The sequence below is a fragment of the Hakea prostrata genome, chromosome 6 (assembly GCF_041222555.1).
Source record: "Hakea prostrata isolate BN-2017 chromosome 6, UWA_Hpros_2, whole genome shotgun sequence".
Taxonomy (NCBI): Eukaryota; Viridiplantae; Streptophyta; class Magnoliopsida; order Proteales; family Proteaceae; genus Hakea; species Hakea prostrata.
The window spans coordinates 37,151,226-37,159,761 of record NC_142605.1 but is presented as its reverse complement, the minus strand read 5'-3'; positions in this window follow the sequence as shown (position 1 = coordinate 37,159,761).

The window sequence follows — 8,536 nt, the reverse complement described above, 5'->3', positions numbered from 1 at the left end:
GTTGGCTTGTCAGATTAATAAATGATATTAATTTTTTTCTTCTAAATTTTTCAATACAAATTTTTTCTTTTTCATATTTTTAGAGATTAGAAATGTCAAATTTAGTGAAAATATCCTTAGAGTTGAAGAAATATTTGATATTCTTTTTATATCAGCCTCTAGAGTTAGGGGTGATCTTATAAGCGAAATCCTTTGGCATTTCTGTTGAGCAAGTTGTCTGGTTTTTTTTTTTTTAACTCTTTGATTAAAGCAACAAATGTAAAAGGATCTTAAAAAATAGTGACGTCTAACAACCATTCCAAACAAGAACAAATTTTTTTTTTAAATACATTATATGAAAATATAATTTAAAAAAAAAAATCTTTTATTGACTATTCATCCAATTTAAAAAAGAAGACATGTTCTACTTATTTATATTACTTGCCACATCATTTTGAACAAAGAAAATTCTTGATGATACCATTGAAGGGTTGCTCAACTGGTATTAATCGGACCTTTTAGTGAAAATGCTACAGCTTTGACATTCCCTATGGTACATATAATAGTCTCCACTCCTAAATTGAAGTTATCAATTCTATCCAAGAAAGAAAAAAATAAAATAAAATAATTTAATTTAACTTTTAAAAAGAAAAAAATTGAATAAAATAATTTAATTTAACGTTTTATTCTCTTCCCTTGATTCAAAATGGAACTTCTAAACATTTTATTTCACAACCACTCGGAACATTCCACCAATCTTCATAATCACCAAAAATTTTCATTATCAAATTCATTTCACCCACTTCTACACCAAAATTTTCTTTTTGAAAGAAGAATATTTAGTCTTAGTTCTAATAACCTCAGAGAAAGCCAACCAGGCTACTAAAATAAAACCTAAAAATAGCAATGAAACTACTCTTTTGGTTGTAGGATAAACTACAATATCTACCTATGTTTAATGTGGTTTGGTAGAAAGATAGATTCATAAGCAAGCTTAACCAATAAAATTAATGAAGCATTTGAAACATGGCAATTGAAAACAAAGTTGGTGGTTTTGATAAGATTAAAACTAGGTAATTAGGCTATAATTTTTTTTTCTCTCTAGTAGCTAGTGTTTGGCTTAGAACTAGTGGTTAGAGTGTAATGCTCTAAGTGATTGGTCATCTATTTGACCTGAAAATAATTTATTGAAAGCAAAAGAAACCGGAATTCATTTTTTTCTTCTTTCTTTCCCCTTCTACTTAAGAATTACTTATTTTTTTCTTATATGTTGAAGGTCCAAAATGTTTTTCCTTGACATCATCTGAAAACTAGATCACCTTATTATGTTTATGTTGAAGTTCACTTCACTCAAACCCTTTTTTGGCCATTACAAATAAAGGGTAAAGCTTGTAGTATAATCAAACCCAACTTGAAACCCAGGTAAAGCACCATAGCTTTATTACCTAATCTTAGTGATGGTTGTTCAGTGACCCATTTGATTCAAGTTGCCAAAGATAAGGTTTCCAGTTTTCTTTCCTTTTGCCTTTCTCTTCATCTTCTTTCTGAAGCATTGGATTCGCTCTCTTTTGTTTATCCTTTAAGTTTCAGAAGCCCACGCCATACTCAATTACAAGAAAGAAATCAATAAAAATCACCTTGAGCTCGAAGTGCATGAAGACAATGGGTTTTGCCATCATAAGATTATAAATGAAATCAAAGATTCGAACACTGTGGAATTGATCAAAAGCTAAAAACATTATCATCTACAACTCCTGTTTGATTGCACGTCCGTTTCAATAATAAACAAAATTTTCTTAGTGATTAATTTATGAGGACAAGACTCCACCATTAACAGGTGGGGTAGATTAATTGCTTTATAAGATGCAATCCATGGAAAGATATATTTGATAATGAAGACTTATTTGTTGCATGTTTAATCCATCTAATAAGACAAGACAGCTACCCCTGGAGAAAGATTAAACAAAGCATTAGCCAATGGTCATCATTTTTCAAAAAGCTGGTTAGATTAAGATAAGCATAATAATTATGTCATACACTTTGGAGGAGATTCTATAGGCAAGCAATCCTTTAAAAAAGGAGGGAGCCAGGAGGGAATGAACCATAAACCAAGCAAATAGGACAGTTGAATTGGTGAAAAGTTCCATGGTACCCTTATTAAAGGACTTCAGATCACCTTTCCATACTGTTTTTTGATATTTTTCCACTATACAATAGAGGTAGGATCCATGAGGGATCAACTAGAGGTTTTACAAATCTGGATCATCTTTCCATCAGGGGATGTGCCCCCCATGGCTTCCTGACCACAAAAACCAGTGGGTTTCATTGGTGAATTTTTTTTTTTTTTAATTTTTTTTTTCAAAAAATGTTTTTCATTGTGGGCCCCACTGATCTTTGTGGTCAGGAAGCGTCGGGGAGCACAAAGTGCTCTCGTCGGGGTCGCTGATCCGGACTCAGGGTTTACCTCTAAACTATTTTATCAGTATTTAGACATAAACCCTACACTTATTGTGTGGTGAAAAAACATCGAGATAGCACAGGAGGTGATTCATACTTTTATTAAAGGGCTAAATGAGCCGACTTTTCTGAATTGTCCCAAAAATATATATATATATATATATATATATATATTCAGCTTGACTAATTCTCTTGGGTATGCAAGCTTCAATAATAGGACCATGTCACCAAGGATTTAATACTAAACCAATAAACTCAAAGTAAAGGGCCAACTGCCAACGAAATTCAAATATAGGTTACCTGTCAATTTGGACCGTTGCCCATGCTAGACCATTTGAAAAAATAGATAGGAAATAATACAAGTAGCCAAATAGTTTAATGGGATTGACCTCCAACATTGGCAGAGGATTAGTTCCTACTTACCCTGTTACCCACCAGAAGAAAAAGTCAAAACAAACCATTCAAGCTAACACATTGATGAGAAATAAATAGTTCCTTTGGTTGTCATTAAGAATCTTCCTTCATAAAAGAAGTTTGATGAAAAATTTCAACCAATTTACCAGCATATAGATATATCTTGCTAGGTTTGACGCTTTACATGCTGTTTATGAGGCAAGAAAATGAATGGAACTAAATACTAATGAAATGAAATCATATGCATTTGGCCCCAAAGAAAAAAAAATGATATCATATGTGACAAACAATGAGTTACATCATAAAAAATAATTAAATTCATGCATCTAAATGCCCCTATATCCTATGTTAGGCTAAGATAATAGAGAACATGAGATGTAAATTATATCACATAAACAAAATTTCAATGACAGAAAATCACAAAACATGTGTTTGATAATCTACTTTATGGAAAAGAAATTTCTCACAATACAGTATATGCATTCAAATGAAACAAAAAAGCAAGTACACTAAACTTGCATAACTACACGAAGAACAATTAGAGGAGATCCTTTCCACCCAAAGTACCCGTTAAAACATCATCTCACACTCAAAAGGACTAACACGAACAAGCTTTGGCTAATACAGACAGACCTTGTGAGTGTGAGTCTTGATATCTTATATGAGTCTGGGAGGATGGTCTGGCGGACAAACTGGGTGCAGAGGATCTAGACTAAAAATGATTGAAGAGTATAAGAAATTAAGAATACAGGGGCAAGTTAGGCTAAGTTCAGAGGAGTTTGAGTTTGAACCCGGGGTCCAAAACATAGAAACTTCTGGGTAAACACTTAATACACGAAGATCATTCTGCAAGAAAGTCTAGGAAACTAGCTGCTGGAGCTTCTGATGCTGCAAAGAGAGAACCACAACACTCTACACTTGCTGTATTTCTCATACAGATGGTGAAATTAAGAAATAAAAACAAGAAAGCCTCCAGAAGGAGCTGCTAGAGCTCCTGATGCTGCAAAAGAGACAACCACAATACCAACGGATGTATCTAATTAGGTATTATTTCAATTTTTAACTTGGTTTCATCCAGCTCCGTAATTGATTTTCAATATGGTGTTGTTCGTGCATTCATTGTCTTCTAAATTTTCGCATCATTTCATGAATTCGCCAGATTATTTAATGTAAGATAGCATGGTTCCAATCAAAGCTTCCATGAATCCTATCAAGATGCATCATCCCTAGCGTTCATTTAATGATATAGGATCAGAAACAACAAGTTTGCATAATTAGGAAATTAAGATCATGCATCCGTGAAACCATGTACCCGATCCCAGTATAGTGAAGTTTACTTCAGAGATACGTCGGTGGGAGCTTGGATCAGTTGCTACATGATCGGATCTGATGCTAAAGGTATCTGAGGGAAGAGGTTCATACATACCACTATACCAGATGAAGGCCATGTTAGAATATTAATTGAATATTCCACTTAAGATTGGGCTTCCTTGATTGTGTTACAGTTTGAATTGGTTTCTTATTGGTCTGATAGGGTAATATGAAGTTACTAGAACTCTTATATGGACTGGCTAGTGTGGGCTAATAGGGACCGTTAGATCTTGATGGACGATCTAACGGATTTGCCTATATAAAGGATGCTAGGTCCCTCCTCTAACCCTAATCACAATCACGTCTGTTTAATCAGAAAGGATATACCATCAAGCCAGTGAAAAGGGAGGAGTTTAGAGGAGAAGATCTAACATCAAGTTGATCATAGAATCAACTTCAAGTTCGACTAAAGAGGGAGGCTAAAGATAAAGATATTCCGCTGCGCTTTTGTCTCCAATGGATCCCAAACAAGGTATTACTCATCATCATCTTTTCCTTGTTATACAAAAGAGTTCTTAATCGATCTATACGATCTTGGATACAAATAATCTTACAGGCCAACCGGAACTCAGCCACCACTCTGAGAGGAAGACGAAGTGCTCCGTCGATGGCGACCATCGGAAAGGTCGTGCACGGACACAAGCTGTGAACAATTTATGCTTCAATGAAAACCATGGTTTTGCCGCGGATTAGTGCCCCTTCAGATCCAAGGTATTCAAATTTTTTCTCTTATTCCTTTCCTTCCCGCTTCTTTTTCTTTTTTACAAAAAAAGCTTTCTATATAGAGGATGAAAATATTATGTATGACATCAGAAAAGGTTGAACTCATGACCTTTTCACTAAGAGATGTTAATTTTAGTCTTTTAGAAGGCATCCCAGTCCTGGATGAATATGGATCGTCTCCCCTGAAGGAAGCACTCTCCCCTACTGCAGTTGACCACAAATTACAGGTGGCCCACAAGGTTAGGTGATGAGATTTTCTTTTTATTTTAAATATTTATTATTTTTTACTCATGAGCCCCACGTAATTTGTAATTTGAGGTTGTAAAGCGATCAAAGGAGATGACCCTCAGAACATGGTTTAGGATTGAGGTTAAAGTTAAATGATGAAAATATTTGAAACATCCGTTTTACCATTCCTCAGGCTCATTATACGAATGGGCCTCCACTGTGCTATCTCAAGGTTCAGAGGGTATTAATTGGAAATGGATCCACAAACTTACCAGAGAAAAAAAGAAAGAAAGGGACACGCAAAATGTGATTAACTGGGTGATTGGGCCACAGCAAGAATGGCCCATAGAGAACCCATGGGCAAAAGAAAGCAGAGGAGAAAAATATGTCCATTACAGCAACAAGGAAGTTGGTGTTTTCTGGTCTGAATTGTAGCTACCAGATTTGAATTTGAATAGCCTTTACTAAACAACGCTTATGTTTTAGACAGTTGTCCTACTGCATCTCACTTGTTCACCTGTTGTACGTGGGTAACAAAGAATACATTGATATAATATCCATCACTTACCATTCAAGAGTCATGTCTATACTGAGTTGAACTATAAGGTAAAATGAAGACAAGAAACTACTTCTGCTGCACCTTGGAAATAAACACAAGTAAAAGAAATGGAACCAAAAGTTGAGCAATAAACTCAAATGCTAATGAGCAACAAGGCCTCCATCTCTAGTAGAATCCGTTTTACAGTTCGGCCCCTCATACCAACTGAATTCATTTTGAGAGCACGCTAAGGCCAATAGATGTGTCTCACTCTGTGACGGCTGATCACCTGGCCGAGCCTCCACCACGCACTAAGTCGGGATAAGAACTGACTGACTTGATCAAGGCGTAACGTACGCCGCTTACATAGCAATCATCCCTGATATGGAAGGTCAACTCAATAGCTGATCACACTGGACCTGCGTCTAGGAGGAGTGATCTCAGGAGAAATAATGGCCATCGTCGGGCAAATCTACTCAATACATAAAAGGTAACACTTTAGTATAAAAGCAGGGACGTAACTCTCCGGTAAGCATTCAATACATTATGAGCATAGTCTTGTGTAATCATTGCACGGGACCTTATTATGTTCACTGTTTGACTTAGCCATCGGAGGCGGTTGCCCGGTACTCTAGCCAGTCCGCGTCTAACCCTTTTTGCAGGACTCATTGTCTTCGGCTTGGAAGAGGCTCAGTCGGGTGCAGCATCAACATAACTGTATGTATCAAAATAAATAATACCTTTGGTTGTCATTAAAAACCTTCCTTCATAAAAGAAGTTTGATGAAAAATTTAAACCTATTTACCGGCATATAGATATATCTTGCTAGGTTTGACGCTTTACATGTTGTGTATGAGGCAAGAAAATGAATGGAACCATATACTAATGAAATGAAATCATATGCATTTGGCCCTAAATAAAAAAAATGATATCATATGTGACAAACAGTGAATTACATCATAAAAACTAATGAAATTTATGCATCTAAATGCCCCTATATCCTAAATTAGGCTAAGATAATAGAGAACATGAGATGTAAATTATAAAAAAAATTTCAATGACAAAAAATCACAAAACACGTGTTTGATAATCTCCTTTATGGAAAAGAAATCTCTCGCAATATGCATTCAATGAAACAAAAAAGCAAGTACACTAAAGTGCACTTTAAAACATCATCTCACACTCAAAAGGACTAACAGGAACAAGCTTTGGCTAATACAAACAGACCTTGTGAATGTGAGTCTTGATATCTTATATGAGTCTAGGAGAATGGTCTGACGGACAAACTGGGTGGAGAGGATCTAGACTCAAAAATGATTGAAGAGTATAAGAATACATGAGCAAGTTAGGCTAAGTTCAGAGGAGTTTGAGTTTGAACCCAGGGTCCAAAACATAGAAACATCTGGGTAAAGACCATATCCAAGGTATTTTATCACCAAATTTAACGATTCTAAGAGCTAGTCCAGACCATTTTTACATCTGACGAAAGCCCAGAGCCGACTTATCTATCTTATTACTAAACGTGATGATGCTAAGAGCTCTACGAAAATAAAGAGAGAGAGCCTAAAACATGTAGAAATAACCAATAGTTAGGAATAATTTTCCTTCGATGCCAATAGTTTTTGTTTTTACCTCCAAGACTTATTTATTTATTATTACAAACCTCTATGGAATTATTTGATCCATGGTCAATGATATCGTAAATATTCAAATGATCAAAACACAACACAAATATTTGGGAAATTAGGGCTTGAAATAAAGCCCGATGGAAACATATGGACCGAATGATAACATAGAACTATAGATATATGTAATTCGACATGGAAGATTTATAAAGTTACTTTTATCTTAAATTGGTTTCCTCCAATTTCTCAGTCTTTCATTTGAGATTTATCATCGTATTCATTTTTTTCTTCAACTTTTCACTTCAGGTTAAAAGAAAATACAAAAAATTTAGAGAGATGAATAACGAATAATTCGAATAATTAGTTGTTATAAAAAAACATCACGCTAACAATGTTTGTTGGATTCATATATCTATTGTCATGAGAAATGTATTAATGGATAGAAAAGCATGTTTTTCGGTACTGCTTGACAACACTTGATTTACATGAAATTATGTATTTCTTAAAATATCTCCAAGGTTTGGGGTAACCTCTAGGTTTGACATCTTTATTATCTGAGCAATTTTTTCTATGTGGTAAGCCTTCCTACATGAGACATTTGTAGTCTAAATTCTTCATTTTGAGTACAGGTCAATGAAATAGAAAACATGACATCTGATCAAGTTTATTGACTTTTGATTCTAAAATCGATGAGTTGAATCCCAATAGATGCTAGTGTGCCAATGACAGGTTACTAAAGCGGTTAAAGGCTCAAACTTCCCTAGGGGAGGTCTTGGGTTCGCACCTGTTCGGCGGCATTAATTATATATATATAAAATCTCCCTTGAGGAAGTAATCATGGTGCGCGTAAGCTGGCCCGGATGAACCTCATCCAAAAAAAAAAAAAAAAAAAAAAAAAAAATAGATGCTAGTGTATCTCATTGGCAAAGTTCACAAGCAACCAATCAAGAACTGGGATCTGATTCCAATCCTTAGGATTTGGTTCATACTAATGATACAGTTTAGATCCACCTCTTTTTTACCTTTTAAAGCTCCGGTGGTGGCAAGGATGTCATAAATTACTAGGGATCAAGATCGAACAACATGATGCAAAAAAGTAAAGAGGATAATTGAAGCTTAACAATTTCAAACGTGAAAAAAAGCAGTATATATGAAGTAAGATCTTTTCTCCCTCTCTCACGCGTGCGCGTACACAAATTTT